Below are 19,413 nucleotides of genomic sequence, written 5' to 3'. Positions count from 1 at the left end.
TGTGAGGTGGTCCAACCTTCTATGCAACTGAAGTACATGGTTGCATCACAAAATTTTATTTTCTCTTTTTATTACAAGCGCAGTCGAATGCTAGGTTCAAAGCTTGTCCCAATGGACCAAGATGAAGAGTCGTTTGGTGCACAAAATAAACTTATTGATATTGATGTTATTGAGAATGGTGATGTGGTAGCCAGTATCTCGTTAAGAGAATGTTGCTCCCTAGCTCAATTACGCAGTGACATTCTGTTTGAGACTGAAGGTTCTATCTCAAACGACTTTTTATTTATCTACAAGAACAGAAAGGTACACCATCTGATTTATCCTAGTCTCTATAAGCATTGCTATTAGTTTTATTTACCACTCTAATTCATATTGCTTTTTTGCAGTTACTCAGAAGAAGAGAGAGCTCAGTTAAATGCAAAGACATAGAAAATTTTAAAATTGAGATCACACATACTCCATAAAGAAAGGTTTTGTATTCAATCAAGTAAGATTTTGTACAGAATTGTTTAGCTGAATCTGTAGAACATATTTCTAACATCCATTTTCTATTTATGTACAGTTTCATCCAGAGGCTGCTCTACATTTTCTGGAGGATCTTCTCTCTACTGCTCCATCCTGTCCGTGCTCCATCCTGTCTCCTCCACTGCCCCAGAAGCCTCTCTTTGCTGCTTCTCCACCTTCTCCTCAACATCAGCAGCAGGTCTTTGCTCCTGTGTCTGCTCCTCCTCAGCACTCTGTGATTGCTCCTGTGGCTTCTGGTCCTCAACATCAGGTGCTTCATATGTGGGATCAAGGTGTATGACACCTTCATGTACTTTAGAGCTTTCACCCAGCTCCACAGTAGCTGCTACAATAGGTCTGGGGGAGGCATAGCTCAAAAACCTCAAAATTGTATGAGCTCTAAAATTATGTACATAGTTGGGGCTGAAGCTATCCTCTTTCATCTGCAATGGCAGAGGATAATTTAGAACACTTTGTATCATTATGAATTATATTCAAGCTAAATGAAAAGTATTTTTCCTTACCAGATCTGGCTGTTCCTTTTCAAAGTAGCTTGAAAGTATATATTTTGCATTGATCAGCACCCTCCATCCACAACTACTTGAATCATTTTGTTGTGGTGTCTGGACAGTTAGAAAAAAATGTTAGAAACTGTGAGCATCAGCACAAAACAAAATTATTCAATAAGTTCAAAGACATAGCATTTAATAGACTTTTTACCTCTAGACTTAATGGCTCTATTGAATCCAACAGAGAGACATTTGGAGGACAATGATCCAATGCATCTAATAGCCTTCTAATACAACTGCAATATGTATAATTTAGTTAGTATGGTATCAAAATAATAAAGTTTTGAGTTCAAAAAGCACACACAGTACTTACAATTTCAGCTCTCTGTGTGTGTTTTTTAGAGAGTTGAATAGAAAGCACTGCTTCTGCTGGATGTCAATAGACACAAAACTCCAGTGGTCACTGCATAAGGAAAAAAGCATAAGCAAATGAAAGGCTACAAGAGTTCCCAATATTAAAGAAGAATCTTAAAAGAAGTAGTCACCCACATACCTGCTATGATATGGAAGTAGCAAAATGTCAATTACTTCAAAATTGCAGTGTTTGAACCAGCTGGAAATACTCATGGGAGTCTCTTTTGCATCTCTTAATCTAGAAGAAATGGCTGGATCAACAATATGGACTGTATGTTGTACAGAGGGATGAAGCCAGCTTCTCATCATGAGCTCATCATGCTGCATAGGATCAGAACATAATTAGGGTAGGTTATAAAAGAGTTACAAGGAGGATTGATTTGCAAAAAATGTAAAATTTAAAGACACTTACTAGAGCATTGCAAGAATGATAGTATCTGAGCAATACTCATTCTTGTTAGCCAATGCTGCTAAGCATTGTTTTGTCAAATCAAAATCATTGACTGAAACTTCATCCTCAATATGTACAACTACATCAGGGCCACCCATGATTGCATCAGGCCACACAATCCAAGAAGAGGAACAGGTGGAGAGAGCTGAAGAAAAGGATAAAGAGACAGTCAACATCAAGCCAATAAAGAAGAAAAAGACTCCAATCAAGATCAAAAAGAGAGTTCCGATGAACAGGCCCTGGGAGAAATAGGATTTAGTCATCGAATATAGCACAAACATTATATTAAATTTGAACTGATTTGTATAAAGTCTTTGATATCTGGTATGATCTTGTATAAATGATTAATAAGTTGATGATGAAATGATTTGTACATTTACATAGAGTGGTGTCGTTAAATATTAAATGAACAATATATTGAAATTGTAAACAAATTGTATTAAGTTCAGATCATATGTTTCACATTGAAATTTTTTTCATGCATAACACCAAGAGTCACTTGTTCCACTAAAAAAATTTATATTGAATGAGTTTGAAAACATGTGGACATAACCCCAATAAGTTACAAATGAGTCCTATTCATGTTTACTTGTCCATTTATGGTTTCTAAATATCTTCGATTCCCTCCACTGTCTATGTCTCTCTGCTGCAATTGAATTGTCTAGAGCTTGTCTTCGTCTTTGCTTTTGGGCTAGAAGAAAAGCAAGCTTGATTTTGGAGCTAGCAACTTTTCTTTTAGCATGCAGCCTTTGTAGTATGCCTCGGTAAAACCATTGGAAGACTTCCTTCAGACTATTCGCCTTCTGACTCCCTCCATAGTGTTGTGTGTGTCTAAAAAATGCATTACGTGCCATGTAGTGAGACTTCTCCATGCCTTGGGTAGACCAAATAGCTGGGCATCCATACTTTTTGACAAAATAGGGAAGGTGGTTGTATATGATATGCTGTAAGACATAAGAATGCATAGTAAGTAATAAAAAAAAGAGGATCACACTTAAGTAAAAGAAAAAGACAGAACCTTACCATGTAGTGAGTTATATTGCAGGCTGTCCACGCGTCTTTCATTGACTTCCCAAAATGTTTAATTGCCTCCTCAAAGTTCTTGTAATCACTCTTTGTCCATGTTACTTTGTCACAGAACATGAAGAGTTGATCAAGAGACCTCCACACCTCTGCCTTCCTATTTCGTGCTTCCCCATCAGCCTCATGATCTTTCACAGCATTATGGACTTGCTTCCACAATCCATAATTAATCTTTGAAACTGCTCTACCTTGCCTTACTTGCTTAATGTGTTTGGGTCGAGACAAGAATCTTCTTGCCTTAACACCACCAATAGAGGGCTTGATTGGTACCTCCTTGCCATTGGTAGACTTTTTAAAATCCTTTGTGATTTGAACATCTCCTCCATGCAGACCTATATCGGATAACACTTTTTCCAATGCTTGAAGAGCATCCTTTCTATTTTTTTCGGGACGGAGTTTCCAAGCAAATCCAATATATAAAAATACCAATTTCTCAATAATTCGACATAGACCATGCAATGTGCAGATGTGAACATTACATAGTGGAATGTCCAGAATGGCCTTGAAGTCAGGGTCAACTTTATCTCTATTAGGTGCTCTCTTCCACCATTTTGAATCCATTACTTGAGCTGATTCTTTGCAGTAAAGACAAGGAGACTTTGAGTTGCCTCCTTTACTAATGTTATACATGCACTTAAGTGTTTTAAGATCCCCGGCCATGTGCCACTCGACTTGAAAATCACCTTTTCCTGCAACATGGAGATTCTCGCCTTGCACTTGTCTTTTGATTATTGTTGGTATTTCCGTGTGATGAAACACCCAATCTAGTGTTTCATGGTCTTCGGTCTTCACCTGCGAGATTATAGAAAACAAAAGTATTACTATATCAGATTTGAAAACAATGATCAAAATCAAGTATAAAACAGCCCATGATCATACCTGGAACGAGCCTAACCACCATATGTGTTTCTCTGACTGCACACTAAAATACTTCGAACTCGCTTCAGTCAATGATGTATCAATCGCTCCATTCATCAATGTAATAGTAACTCTTTCCATTTTCTTTTCCTTTACAACCTCACACTCATCCAGTTTGATAACAAATTTCAAAATGCCTTTGCACTCCTCAAATGTTATTCCATAAAACTCGACCATTCTTTTTTGAAGTTGTTGCAGATCTAAAAATATATTGTTCCAAGGATCATACACAGTGGTTCCTTTAACACCATGAAATATTTCTTCAATATGGATATACTGCCCAATAAATTCATCTATACTTTCATTCAAATGACCTCTTATCCTCCACACGGTTGCTGGATTTGGCAGTAAAACTCGTTTAATCCTTTGATCTTTCAAAGTTGAGGATATCGCATGGAAAATCGAACTATATCCCTTCCTGCTAACTCCACTAACATCAAGAGCCTCTTGGATTATAGTGCCATCAACTTGATTATTGGATACAAAGTCCTCTACAACATTGCGTTTGACTGTTTTGTATTTTTTTTCCTCAATCAAACCTTTTGCTACACCGCAAGAAAGCAATCCTTTCATTTGTTTAACAGGAAGAAGGTTCGGGTCCATATTTTCTTTTGCAGGCTCCAATAATTTCCTGTAATAACAACATTATATGACTATATTATTCAGCACCTCCATTCTTATTTTGCGACAATCAACGAAATAGATATAGTCTGGAAGAGAGCCTTTTTGAGTATACAAAATGATAAATTTCAATCTAACCTTGCTTCCTGAATTCGTCGCTTGCATCCACCAGTCCCAGCCTTCAAATTTGCAATGTTTTTAATCTTCCTGCTACGTTGTCTGTCTCCAAGCACGGTTCTCTTCTTTCTTGCTCTTGTCAATTCTTTTTTACTCTTTGAATGCTCCTCGATTTCATTCTGCAACTGCTGCTCCAATTTTGCACGAATGGCTATCTCCTCCATCTTGGCCCCCTTTTCTTGTAGGTACATCATTTTATACGTTTCCGCAAATGCAGATTGCGCTGAAATATAACCAAGAAGTCCATTTTGTCCATCGCCGGCAAACCTCAGTAATGTGGTGGGATTGACAAATGGAGGTGTAGAGTTTTTTACTTGACATTTTGGATATATGCTTCCGTCGCACCATAAGTCAATATGTTGAAGCCCTTCTCTTCTCATATTTTCCCGCTGTTGAGCATTCAGCACCGTATCCTTTCGTCTTTTTTGTGCTGGAGCATATTGTTCTTCCAAGTCGATGTGAAGATGGTGTAATCGCTTCTTCTGAGATAGTGACTCACTAGTATCGGCCATTTTTTGTGCTCCTGAGGTTGCGAAGTTTGTTTTTCAATCTCATAGTCGTTTTGTAACATGAATCGTGGAAGTGTGGCGGTATCCATGTGAATATTTTGAAAACTTGCAATCACTAAGTTCAGTGATGGACTCTTAATGAAAGACCTGCACACGTCGGCCAAAGAGATGCGGAATCTTTGGTGAGGATATTTAATACAAAATCGTGTTAGTCAGACAAAAGATTATCTTATTCCTTTTTGAATTGACAGTTCTGTAGTCCTTACTGACAAATGTGAGCCACGTTTCCGTATTTTACTATTTTTGAGGTCTTTTAGGAGAGAAATAAATAAAAAAATAGTGAATTTCTTACAGGGCCCCAAAATGAGTTCCCTTTTTCCCTAATGGTAGTGAAGGCTGAGTTTTACACCTTTGTACATACTTTTTTTTAATGTGCTCTTTTTGCACTCTCATGCATCTTTTGTTATATTTATTTTTGATGCCGTCATGCAACAATTTGAAAATCCAAAAATTATATTTCGTCAAGCTCCCTCTTCTTATGCAATGCAATTTAAGAGGGGGTGTTGAGAATGGTGTAAACAGCACCATAGGATTATGGGATAAACCTTAACCCTATCCCTAAGGGGTCCGTATATATATTCCTATTTTCCTTGGAATACAGCTTAGTGTACAGTTAGTCTATCTTATGTGCACTCCTCTCTCTCTCTCTCTCTCTCTCTCTCTCTCTCTCTAATGCATTATTAGACCTTATAGTGGCTTATGGAGAAGATTCAACTCCAAAACCTCACATGTACTAGCCCCTAGCCCGAGTCTTTCCCTTGGATTGCCTCTCCATATATGTCTCATTTTATGATTGCACTAGTCAAGACTCGACCTGGCAGTAAAAGAGGGATCCAATGTTAGATATGCTCAATGCCCCACCCTCATGGTAACCAGCAGTGGTCCAAGGTGCTCAACTTGTAAGGCCCCCATATGAGGAGAAGCCATGTGTGAGCCCGGGACATTGGATGGATCCTGACTTGCATGTCAGATGAGGTTTATCAAAGACCGTTAATGGTAGAAAGGTGATTGTGTGGGAGCCCCTTATTCTTGCTAGGGCCTGGGGGCTAGCTAGCCCCTAGCTAGGGTTCCTAGGGGGCCAGTGGCCCCCTTGGTGGGGGTTTGGGGGCGGGAGCCCCCGAGGCGATGGTATAGGAAATATTCCTTGAATATTCCATGGACGATGGTTCCACCAACTAGGTTGACTAGTCGGCTCCACCGACTAGGTTGACTGGTTGGTTCCACTGACTATGTTCATCCGACTACCACCCTCATAGCTATAAAGAGGTGACCTTGCTAGTCCATTGTATTAGATCAATTCAAATCAGATCAGATCTTCCAGCTAGTAGCTCTTCACCTAGTATCTATCCAGATCACCATCTAAGCTCCACTATGAGAGTGCATGGGTGGACAGAGCCATCATCTGTACTACATCAGTATTGAAGGAAAATTTTGTTCCTCTCTAGTTTGCTGTGTACTCTCTATTCTTTGTTCAGTTTTTGTTCCGTTGTGCTGTGTAATTCAACATCCAAGTGATATAGGTGACATACAAGGCTGAGTAGTGGTCCATTATGGTGGTCAAAGTGGATGAGATCCCCAAGTCCATTGTCCAAACCCTCCCCACCTATTATGTCAAACTCCTCCACCTCATCAAATAGCTCATGGAAATTAATTTCATTAAGGCCACCTCCATGTGATACAACTTGCTTGTAGTTTTGTAGGAGCTAGATCTTGAAGTGGATTGAGCCATAGGTGCACCAGCATAAAGGTACAAGTATAAATTTATGCACTTAGGAATCATGGATATCAAAGTGGGGTAGGTGATCAAGAAGTGAAAGGAAGAATGGCATTTTCACAAGGACAAAGTTACTATGCCCTTTATACTTGGCGTCCACCAACAATACTATGTAGCAAGGACCCCAATTGGGTCGTATGTTTTCTAAGATCCAACCTATGCACTTGGTTCCTCCATGTCAGCCCCTAAGTGCAAGAGGTCCCCTTCTATAGGATCTCAGGTATTTTCGTCCAATCAACCCACCTTGTTTTGAAGTTAGGCTTGTCTTGCCCAATCCTTGACTTTGTCCACATGTGAGAGCACATGGCCAACTTGAATCCAAGGCGAAATATTAACCCTTAATTAGTGTGATTGTCCAACCCAAAGTGACCACCAAGGTACCACCAAGTAGGCATCCAAACGATGAGTGTTTGTGTGACACCAAAGAACAAAAGGAAACTATGATGGTGGGCCAAATGGTGAAGTTAATTCACAAATGTTCCTAGGTAAATTTTGGAAGATGGTTAATATGAGCCTTTTCTAAATGGTTATTAATTTTATTTAAGTATAAAACCCGATGTAGAATGGGTTTCAATCAATAGCATCCAAGTAGATTCCTAGACATACTATTGAGCCACCAATGTTGCTCAAGTTAGAGATAGACTTTTGCCTTGACCCGAAGCCAAGTGTGTGTGAGGATTTGCTACCTAACACCTTGTTGCATAAGAAGTTTTTCCATGAAAAGAGGATGTTTTATATTATATCAAAAATATTTTTTTAATCATTTTTCTCTAACCCTTTAGGGTGAAAATAGGGGAGTTACATAACATGAGACTGACTTAGACCTTGGTGGAGTTTTGGTATCAAAGTTGCATAAGAAGTTCCTTTGTAGTGATGGCTATTTGTAACCGGGCGGTCCCAAGACCCATTTCTTCAAGGTAATACAAGTGGATAGATATTTTACACATTTATCAATTTGTCACCCATCTCCATACTATTTTGTCCATGCTTGCACAACCCCATTAGGCTGATGGTTATTTCTCCACAAGCAAGCATCAATAGGTTGCTATTGCCAAGCTACCACAAATTGCAAGATAAGGCATCATCAAAAATATGCATAGATTGAGTGTTCAAATAGATATCACTTTGAAAACTTGAAAGATGAAGTCTAATGAAGGGGACAAAAAAGAGACCATAGACTACTCAAGAGAGATAATATGAAGTGACCTCTATTGCCATTGGAGATGAGATTCTACTCAAATGCAACTCTACATGCTTAATAAAATAAAATGATAGATTAAGAAGTTTTCTACATTCAAGAAGAAGAGGGAGCTCCAAGGATACTCATGGAAGAAGAAACTCAGAGAGAGAAGTGGACTCAAAATTCTTTACAAGGAAGCATAAACAAGAGGGAGAGGAAAGGCTCATGGAGGAGGCTTGAGAAGGAAAATAGGCTCATGGAGGTGGCTTGAGAAGGACAAGAGGCTCATGGAGGAAGCTTGAGAAGACAAAAGAGAGAGACTCTTAGAAGAGGCTTGAGAAGACAAGATCTACAATAGCATGCGAAAAATGATGGAAGGATTATTGAAAAAGAGAGAGGAAGGATCCTTTTATAGATACTTTGTCACCCTTCTTCACCTAGGTATAATTGTTGTCTATAGATTTGGAATCCTTTCCCCATCAATCATCAAAATCTAGTAGGTCACCATCCATGTCCTTTTTGGCTACTCTTGCCAATGTGTCCCATCACAAGATTCTTATGAATCTTTAAAAAGAAAAATAAAGTGATAGTTACCAAGCCATCACTTGATGATTTCTACCATAGTCTTATGAAACAAACATAAGATCAATACCATTGCAAAATTAAAAAACATCAAACTTTTGTGTCACAATACCAAGAGAAAAAGTGAAGGATAAAAGATGATGGGATGAACGAAAGTGCTAGTAACTAGAACCATGATTCAAGCATCAATATTTTGGTGATCCTACTAGGGAAATGAAGTGACTCTCACGTAACTTTCACTAGAGAATCTAGTGATCCTAATATTGCAAAATGACTCGCAATAAATGATGAAAACAACATATGCAAAGATGCAACGGTTCGCAAAGATATCAATAGCAAAGGGACAAGTGATCATTAGGACCAAAGATCATGTAAGAAGGATCTGGATGGTGACTAAATAAGGGACCTAAAATAAAAAAAGTGAGGAAACCAAGAAATTCAATAGAGATGACATTGAATGAAGGAAGAAGGGGATGGAAAGGAGAGCCAATCCCCACCTCTAGTGGATTCAAAAAACTTTTGAGAAAAATCAAGAAGCAGATCCTTTCCTATCACAAGGGTGTAGTCCAAGTCTAGTAGTTCAAGCTACAATGTATATGTTTGGGACAAGCACATGACCAAGTCATCTATCTTTTGTGCCTTGCAACCCAAAAAATTTGTAGAGCCCAATTCCTATATCTTTTTGCTACTTAGGAGTGTAAGAGTTTTGATATGTATGAACTATTTTTTCACTCCCTTCTAGTTTAGTATCACTGCCACAAAACTTAGCAACCTCTTTTCCCATTGGGTCAAAAAGCATGTCATGTAATATCCCCTTAGTTTGTGTTGTTGAAATAGGTGGGAAATCCCAAGTTTCTAACAATCTGGAATCTAGGTGTCTCAAAGGATGCCATTATTTTGGAGTTGCAAATTCAAGAGCATTTTGCAATGTTGATTTGTTGATGTATATAAAAAAAGGTGTCTGATTGTATGTCACTATTCCATATTTATCTTCTAAAAAATGTGGGCTCTGCATGACATTATGAGCTAAGTAATATATTCTATGATACCAACTCTTGTGAAGATAGTGGGAGAGAAGGAAGGAGTCTCACTTGCGGCTTTCTCACATATAGAATGAGGGAATACACACAAAGATGGAGGCTAAAAATAGTTTTCCTCTTCTTAGTTGTGAAAGCCAAAAAAACTCTAGTACAAAGAAATAGAAGAACCCTATATGTGGGTCTCAAACCAAACTCAGCTAACTAAGGTGGCATACCAACTGAGCCACAAACTAGAGTATATAAGGATAGCTGTCCTCCAGCTATTATTCATGGGCGGTGTACCAACCACATCTGTAGCTAACAAGTCGGTGACATAAATGCACAACGGTCACCCTGGCATATCACCAGTGGAGCTTGATATCTCAACACTCCCCCTCCAGCTCAATCCCAATTCCTGCACACCAAGCAGGTCTCTGAACTTGCACAGCTTCTCTGTGCCCAATGCCTTCATGAATATGTCAGCTACCTGATCCTCTATGCTGACATAAACTAGATCAATAAGACCTAGTAAAACCTTCTCTCGCACATAGTGATAATGCACCTCAATGTGCTTTGTTCTAGCATGATAGACTAGGTTATTTGCCAAGTGTATACTGCTCATGTTGTCACAATAAATGACAAATGGCCCATCTATAGACTGATGCATTCATAAAGTAGCTTATGCAACCAGGCTACCTCACATGCAGCCATTGCTACACCCCTGCACTCAGCCTCCGTGCTCGACAAGGCAACTATAGGCTGTTTCTTACTGCTCCAAGTGACTGCAGCACTCCCAAAAGAGAACACATATCCACTGGTAGATTGTCTATTAGAAATACTACCAGCCCAATCAGCATCAGTGTATCCATGCAACTGTATCTGAACCCCAGTCTCATAAAATAGTCCATACTACAATGTGGACTTCACATACCTGAGTATGCCTCTAGCCGCAGCCAAATGCAGTTTCCTTGGAGCCTGCATAAACTGACTTACCAATCCAACAGCATAGCTCAAATCTAGCTTGGTAATAGTCATATAAATCAAACTTCCTACTATGCGCCTGTACATAGTAGGGTCTTCCAGAAGCTCACCTACATCTGCGCTCAGCTTCACATTCTGCTCCAAAGGAACTGAAATAGGCTTACATCCTGTCATCCCATATTTGGTCAGCATGTCCAATCCATACTACCTCTACAAGAGCCGTATCCCACTTGGTGATCTAATCACCTCAATGCCCAAGAAATAGTGCAGCTCTCCCAGATCCTTCATCTCAAACTTCTGCTTCAATAGCATTTTCACATGAAGGATATCTTCATCACTATCACCTGTGATGATCAAATCATCAACATAAATGACAAGCAGCATAATACCTTTCTCTGTTTTTCTCACATAAAGTGAGAAATCTGCCTTGGATCTCTGAAAGCCAATAGTGACAAGATACTGTCCTATCTTGTTAGACCATGCTCTAGGCGCTTGCTTCAAGCCATACAAGGCTTTCTTCAACTTGCAAACAAACTCAGGATCAACAGCATGAACATAACCTGGTGGCTACTCCATAAAGACCTCTTCTTGCAAATCACCATGCAAGAAGACATTCTTTACATCCATCTCATGTAAAGACCATCCCTTTGATGCAGCCATAGTGATGACTACTCTTACAGTTGCCATCCTTGCAATCGGACTGACTGTTTCTTCATAATCAATGCCATATGTCTGTGCATACCCCTTGACAACTAATCTTGTCTTGTATCTGTTCACAAAACCATCTGCATTGTGCTTCACCTTATAAACCCACTTATAGCCAATTGCATTCTTGTCTTTAGGCAAAGGCACCAATTCCCATGTCGCATTTCCTTCCAAGGCATCCATTTCTTCATCCATGGCTTTCTCCCATTTTTCTTTTCCCATGGCTTGCTCAAAAGAAGTGGGTTCTGGTTCCTGTATCACTTTGGCCATATAGGCATAGTGAATGGCTGTAAATCCATCATATTTCAGCCTATCCATAGGATACCTAGCTTTAGTAGACCTGTGCAAAATAGGCTCACTTCCAAGTGCTCTCAAAACATCCCTAGTCTTCCTTACTCCAGGTGTAACAATAGAAGGAATACCCAATTCATCATCAATGCTCTGTTCTGAGCCACTCGATTCACCATCCACATAAGAGTGACCTGCATTCACATCAAACATGGGCTGATCTACCTTCTCTTTTCCTTTTCATGATACCTGTATACCAATATCTACATTGTTTTGAGGAGATTCTCCTAATCTCAATCTGCCTGTCCATGGCGAAGTATGTGGACCACTGCTAGAGGACACTCCAGGTCCACTAATATTTTGTGATTGCTTCTGTGAATTCTGTGCAGCATTACCATTTTGTGCATCTACATCATCAATCACATTTACTGGTTTATACCAACTGCTCATCTCATCAAAAACAACATCTCTACTCACTGTAAGCTTACGAGTAGAAGGGTTATAGCATCTATACCCTTTTTGCTGCAGAGAATAACCAATAAAGATGCACTTCTTAGCTTTTGGATCCAACTTGGACCTCAACTCATTTGGCACATGAACATAGGCAATGCAACCAAAAATTTCAAACAAGAAATATCTAGTTTCCTACTAGTATACGTCGCCTCTGGTGTCATGCCATGTATTGTTGCAGTGGGAGTCTTGTTCATTATGTAAACTGTTGTAGCAACTGCTTTAGCCCAATAATAATCTGGTAGGTATTTTTCATTTAGCATGGACCGAGATACCTTTCCAATATGCCTGTTTTTCCTTTCTCTGCAAGTCCATTTTGCTGTGGGGTATGACTACATGAATATTATTGCTTTATGCCATGCTCCTGCAGGAACCTTGCAAACTCATCTGAGAGGTACTCTCCCCCTCCATCTGACCTTCGGCATTTTATTTGCAGGCCTCTTTCTTTTTCAACCATAGCATTAAAAGCTTTGAAATGCCCAAACATTCACTTTTCTTTTTCATAAAATACACCCAAACTATTCTACTGTAGTCATCAATAAAAGTGACAAACTAATGATAGCCTCCAATAGATGCAGCTTTAGTAGTCCACACATCAGAGTGGATTAATTCCAATGGCTTCTTACTCTCTTGAACATGTCTAGGAAATGGTTTCCTTGCCTGTTTTCCAAATTGACAGGCTTCACATACCTTATGCATTTCTGACACCTTGAATTTAGGCAATCCTGCAACAATATTTTGGGCCTGCATTGATTTAAGTCGCTGTACATTAACATGACCAATGCATTTATGCCAGATATTAATATCTGCAACTACACGGGTCCCATGTGCAAACATTGCTGCACTCAATTCAAAAGGAAGGAGTCTCACTTGCGGCTTTCTCACATACACAATGGGTGAATACACACAAAGGTGGAGGCTAAAAATAGTTTTCCTCTTCTTAGTTGTGAAAGCCAAAAAAACTCTAGTACAAAAAAATAGAAGAACCCTATATGTGGGTCTCAAACCAAACTCAGCTAACCAAGGTGGCGATTACAATAATTGACTGCAAATCTTGCAAGAAACTCAGCTCTATGTAGCTTCATTAGAAGACTCCTCTGAAATTGACATTGAATCCCATTATAAGTTGTGTCCACAGCCTTCTTCATTGTTTGGTAGTGAAAATATGATAACATTATGTATGGAGTTATAATCATGACCATTGGTGTATTTATCAAAGCTATGCTTATATATTAATATAAAATCTTGGTGAAAGTTTATCATGCATATTTTTTTAGTTTCACTGCAGCATACTATCACAGATTTCTTCATATCTAAGGATGCCCTAGGACACAGTGAGATGGAAGAGGAGCTAGCTGACCTACTAGATGACTAGATCGGAGGTACTAGGCGACTTTTGAGACCATGGACTTCATGTACAACTTATCTCTGCCCTCCTTGAAGGAAACCGCTCTAGCCGAGGAGCCACCACCCTCGACATGGCTCACCTGATACGATGCACATGTAGACCTCGCCCATCGCCACGACGTACCACTACTCAATAGCTATAGATTCATGAGATTTTGGCGCTATCCTCTAGGCAACTCATTTGTCTTTTATGTAGACCACCAAGCATTGATCTACCTGACCAACAAACCAATCATGAAGCCAATGTTATTCATAAGGATGTTACTTTCCAAGAATTCAACTTCAAGACCATAAACAAACTTGGTTCATCTTATTGTAGTGCCTAGTACTTGCCTCGCACAAAAGACATGAATTCCACAAAAGGGATAAATGATTGTCTCCTCGATACTAGACCATTCATTGTGTTGATGTGTAAAGATAAGCATGAAGAGATCATGTAGCACCTCTCTACAGTGGCATTCATTGAAGATGCAACCACAGACAAGGGAGAAGTATTCCATTGAAATCATGCTGAATGCGAACCACTTGTAAAGTGGAAGACATGATTTTCTGACTAAGTGCAAGACTCTGGTGGAGTATCACAAGGGAATGCAAGAAACGTGATGCATGCCAATGAGTAGGGAGTCCGACTTTCAAATATCAAATGTTGTTAAGGTTGACATATCCCATGGGAACTCTTGTAGAAATGGGGATTAAATTTTTCATTGGTCCATTCAAAATCCCAACACATTCAGGGGGAAACAAGTACATCGTGCCGCTGCACTCATGACATCAATTTTGATAACCCACTCACAGCACACGACCTAAAAACACTACTTTGCCACACTAATTATCCATCCCATCCTCTTATAGCCATGGCCTATTTTCATGAGGACATGGTCCTCCAAGATGATACGGATATTCTCATGCTCTACTACCACCCAATTCTATATAACTTCATGGCATGGGTTAGAATACTTTAGAACTCCTCAATGTTCTCTAATGAGAGTCCCATGCTTGACCTAGTCAAGCCTAATGCCCTACAGGACCTACCTTGCAACTCAGGGATCTTAGGACGAAGTCTACAATGGTTGTAAGTGTATGGCCAAGGAGATGCCGAATATCATTAATATTTTTGGTAGAGAAAAATGGCTACAAGGGAGTATGTGCGAGGAGTGAGTTTTGGAGTGAGTTTTTTTTGGCAACCCACTATTTCTTAGTCCACCTATTCTAATTAGTCCTCTCTCTCTCTCTCTCTCTCTCTCTCTCTCTCTCTCTCTCTCTCTCTTTCTCTCTCTCTCTCTTTGTGACATCTCTCTCAACTATTCAAGGTTGAGGCCACTTGTTTCAACACTTGGATCGTGGGATATGCCTTTGAGACATCTTGGGATTGTTCCTACCACATTAAAACCTCTCTCTCTCTCTCTCTCTCTCTCTCTCTCTCTCTCTCTCTCTCTCTCTCTCTCTCTCTCTCTCTCTCTCTCTCTCTCTCTCTCTCGCCATATCTCCTTAATAATCCAAGTCCTTGTCATAACCCTATAACTAATAAAGGCTTCCTCCATTTTTTATTACTTGTTGTTAGTGCAATATTCCACCCAATTCATATTGAGATGGAGTGTTGAGATGTGTACATCAAGGTGACTCAAGGAGTACATCAACATGATTAGTTAATTTGGATCATGGATAAGATTTGGATTAGGCGATGGAGGCCTAAGAGCCTACAAGATAGGTGGTACCTTGTGGACTTGGTGTAGATCATAAGGAACCTTGACCATTGCAATGATGATAGTCAATGCATTCCCATTGTGCTCTAGCTTACTTTGATCTTATGGTCTTACCTTATCTCTTGTCCCATGCCATGGCCTTAGCTTGTTCATCTTCTTCCTCCTCCTAGCTTTTCTAGATGCAAGCCCTCATCAATCCATTGAGCACACCACCCGATGACAAATCCTTATGTGCTTGGTTGATTGCAAGTTTATGTAGATGGATATACTCTCCAAAATTTTTATAGTACAAATAGGTTGCATTCTATGATGATAAATATTTCACATCATTATGTACATAAGAATGTGTGCACTCAGAGTTATGCCGAGTATTATCCAACATCTGATCTCACCAACACTAGCGTAGGGGGCAAGCAATCCAAGTGACAACTCGTATGAGTTTAACTTATATGAAAACTCTAATGTAGTACACTTTTATATATTTTCTTTTGATGTTTGATGTAAAAAATGTAAATCTTGATGAAACTTTAAAATTTTTCTGCATAAAAGTTTCAAATCTTGGCAAATGTTTCAAATATTTATTTTTATTATGGCATACAAACTTTCAACATCAATATAAAATTTTAGCTTCTTAATGAAACTAACTTTTAAAAATCATCCATGATCATGACTTAAATAAAGTAATTGAAGAGTTCATTGAACTCAACATATAGGTCTTGTGTGAAGATAGTGGGAGAGAGGGAAGGAGTCTCACTTGCGGCTTTCTCACATGCACAATGGGGGAATACACACAAAGGTGGAGGCTGAAAACTCTAGTACAAAGAAATAGAAGAACCCTATATGTGGGTCTCAAACCAAACTCAACTAACTAAGGTGGCATACTAACTGAGCCACAAACTAGAGTAGATAAGGATAGCTGTCATCCAGCTATTATTCATGGCGGTGTACCAACCGCATCTCCAGCTAACAAGTCGGTGACATAAATACACAATGGTCACCCTGGCATATCGCCAGTGGAGCTCGATATCTCAACACTCCCCCTCGAGCTCAATCCCAATTCCCGCACACCAAGCAGGTCTCTGAACTTGTGCAGCTTCTCTGCGCCCAATGCTTTCGTGAATATGTTAGCTACATGATCCTCTGTGCTGACATAAACTAGATCAATAAGACCTAGTAAAACCTTCTCCTGCACATAGTGATAATGCACCTCAATGTGCTTTGTTCTAGCATGAAAGACTGGGTTCTTTGCCAAGTGTATGCTGCTCATGTTGTCACAATAAATGACAACTGGCCCATCTGTAGACTGATGCATATCATAGAGTAGCTTATGCAACCAAGCTACCTCACATGCAGCCATTGCTGCACCCCTGTACTCAGCCTCTGTGCTCGACAAGGCAACTGTAGGCTGTTTCTTGCTGCTCCAAGTGACTGCAGCACTCCCAAAAGAGAACACATACCCACTGGTAGATCGTCTATCAAAAATACTACCAGCCCAATCAGCATCAGTGTATCCATGCAACTGTATCTGAACCCCAACCTCATAAAATAGTCCATACTGCAATGTGGACTTCACATACCTGAGTATGCATCTAGCCGCATCCAAATGCGGTTTCCTTGGAGCCTGCATAAACTGACTTACCAACCCAACAGCATAGCTCAAATCTGGCCTGGTAATAGTCATGTAAATCAAACTTCCTGCTATGCGTCTGTACATAGTAGGGTCTTCCAGAAGCTCACCTGCATCTGCGCTCAGCTTCACATTCTGCTCCAAAGGAACTGAAATAGGCTTACAGCCTGTCATCCCATATTTGGACAGCATGTCCAATCCATACTGCCTCTGCAAGAGCTGTATCCCACTTGGTGATCTAATCACCTCAATGCCCAAGAAATAACGCAGCTCTCCCAAATCCTTCATCTCAAACTTCTGCCTCAATAGCATTTTCACATGAAGGATATCTTCATCACTATCACCTGTGATGATCAAATCATCAACATAAATGACCAGCAGCATAATCCCTTTCTCTGTTTTTCTCACATAGAGTGAGAAATCTGCCTTGGAAATCTGAAAGCCAATAGTGACAAGATACTGTCCTATCTTGTTAGACCATGCTCTAGGTGCTTGCTTCAAGCCTTACAAGGCTTTCTTCAACCTGCAAACAAACTCAGGATGAATAGCATGAACATAACCTGCTAGCTGCTCCATAAAGACCTCTTCTTGCAAATCACCATGCAAGAAGGCATTCTTTACATCCATCTGATGTAAAGACCATCCCTTTAATGCAGCCATAGCAATGGCTGCTCTTACGGTTGCCATCCTTGCAACCGGGCTGAAAGTTTCTTCATAATCAATGCCATATGTCTGTGCATACCCCTTGACAACTAATCTTGCCTTGTATCTATTCATAGAACCATCTGCATTGTGCTTGATCTTATAAACCCATTTATAGCCAATTGCATTCTTGCCTTTAGGCAAAGGCACCAATTCCCATGTAGCATTAGCATCCAAGGCATCCATTTCTTCATCCATGGCTTTCTCCCATTTTTCATTTCCCATGGCTTGCTCAAAAGAAGTGGGTTCTGGTTCCTGTATCACTTTGACCATATAGGCATAGTGAATGGCTGTAAATCCATCATATTTCAGCCTATCCACAGGATACCTAACCCTGGTAGACCTGTGCAAAATAGGCTCACTTCCAGGTGCTCTCAAAACATCCCTGGTCTTCCTTACTCCAGGTGCAACAACAGAAGGAATACCCAACTCATCATCAACGCTCTGTTCTGAGCCACTGGATTCACCATCCACACAAGAGTGACCTGCATTCACATCAAACATGGGCTGATCTACCTTCTCTTTTCCTTTTCGTGATACCTGCGTACCACTCTCTGCATTGCTTTGAGGAGATTCTCCTGATCTCAATCTGCCTGTCCATGGCAAAGTATGTGAACCACTGCTAGAGGACACTCCAGGTCCACTGATATTTTGTGATTGCTGCTGTGAATTCTGTGCAGCATTACCATTTTGTGCATCTACATCAATCATCACATTTACTGGTTTATACCAGCTGCTCATCTCATCAAAAACAACATCTAAGCTCACTGTGAACTTTCGTGTAGAAGGGTTATAGCATCTATACCCTTTTTGCTACAGAGAATAACCAATAAAGACGCACTTCTCAGCTTTTGGATCCAACTTGGACCTCAACTCATCTGGCACATGGACATAGGCAATGCAACCAAAAATCTTCAAATGAGAAATATCTGGTTTCCTACCAGTATACATCTCCTCTGGTGTCATGCCATGTATTGCTGCAGTGGGAGTCCTGTTCATTATATAAACTGCTGTAGCAACTGCTTCAGCCCAATAATAGTCTGGTAGATCTTTTTCATTTAGCATAGCCCGAGATAACTCTCCAATATGCCTGTTTTTCCTTTCTGCAATTCCATTTTGCTATGGGGTATGACTGCATGAATATTGTTGCTTTATACCATGCTCCTGCAAGAACCTTGCAAACTCATTTGAGAGGTACTCTCCCCCTCCATCTGACCTTAGGCATTTTATTTGCAAGCCTATTTCTTTTTCCACCATAGCTTTGAAAGCTTTGAAGTGCCCAAACACTTCACTTTTCTTTTTCATAAAATACACCCACAGTTTTTTGCTGAAGTCATCAATAAATGTGACAAAATAGTGAGAGCCTCCAATAGATGCAGCTTTTGTAGTCCACACATCAGAGTGGATTAATTCCAATGGCTTTTTACTCTCTTGAACATGCCTAGGAAAAGGTTTCCTTGCCTGTTTCCCAAATTGAGAGGCTTCACAAACCTTGTGCATTTCTGCAACCTTGAATTTAGGCAATCCTGCAACAATATTTTGGGCTTGCATTGATTTAAGTCGCTGTATATTAACATGACCAATGCGTTTGTGCCAGATATCAATATCTGCAACTACACCGGTCCCATGTGCAAACATTGCTTCACTCAATTCAGGCATGTCCGCATCCAACGTAAACATCCTGCCCTT

The sequence above is a fragment of the Dipteris shenzhenensis genome, chromosome 16, assembly GCF_047967505.1.
Source record: "Dipteris shenzhenensis isolate YYH24624 ecotype China chromosome 16, Dip_SZ_1.0, whole genome shotgun sequence".
Classification (NCBI taxonomy): domain Eukaryota; kingdom Viridiplantae; phylum Streptophyta; class Polypodiopsida; order Gleicheniales; family Dipteridaceae; genus Dipteris; species Dipteris shenzhenensis.
The sequence above is the reverse complement of the archived record's forward strand: the minus strand, read 5'-3'. Positions refer to the sequence as shown.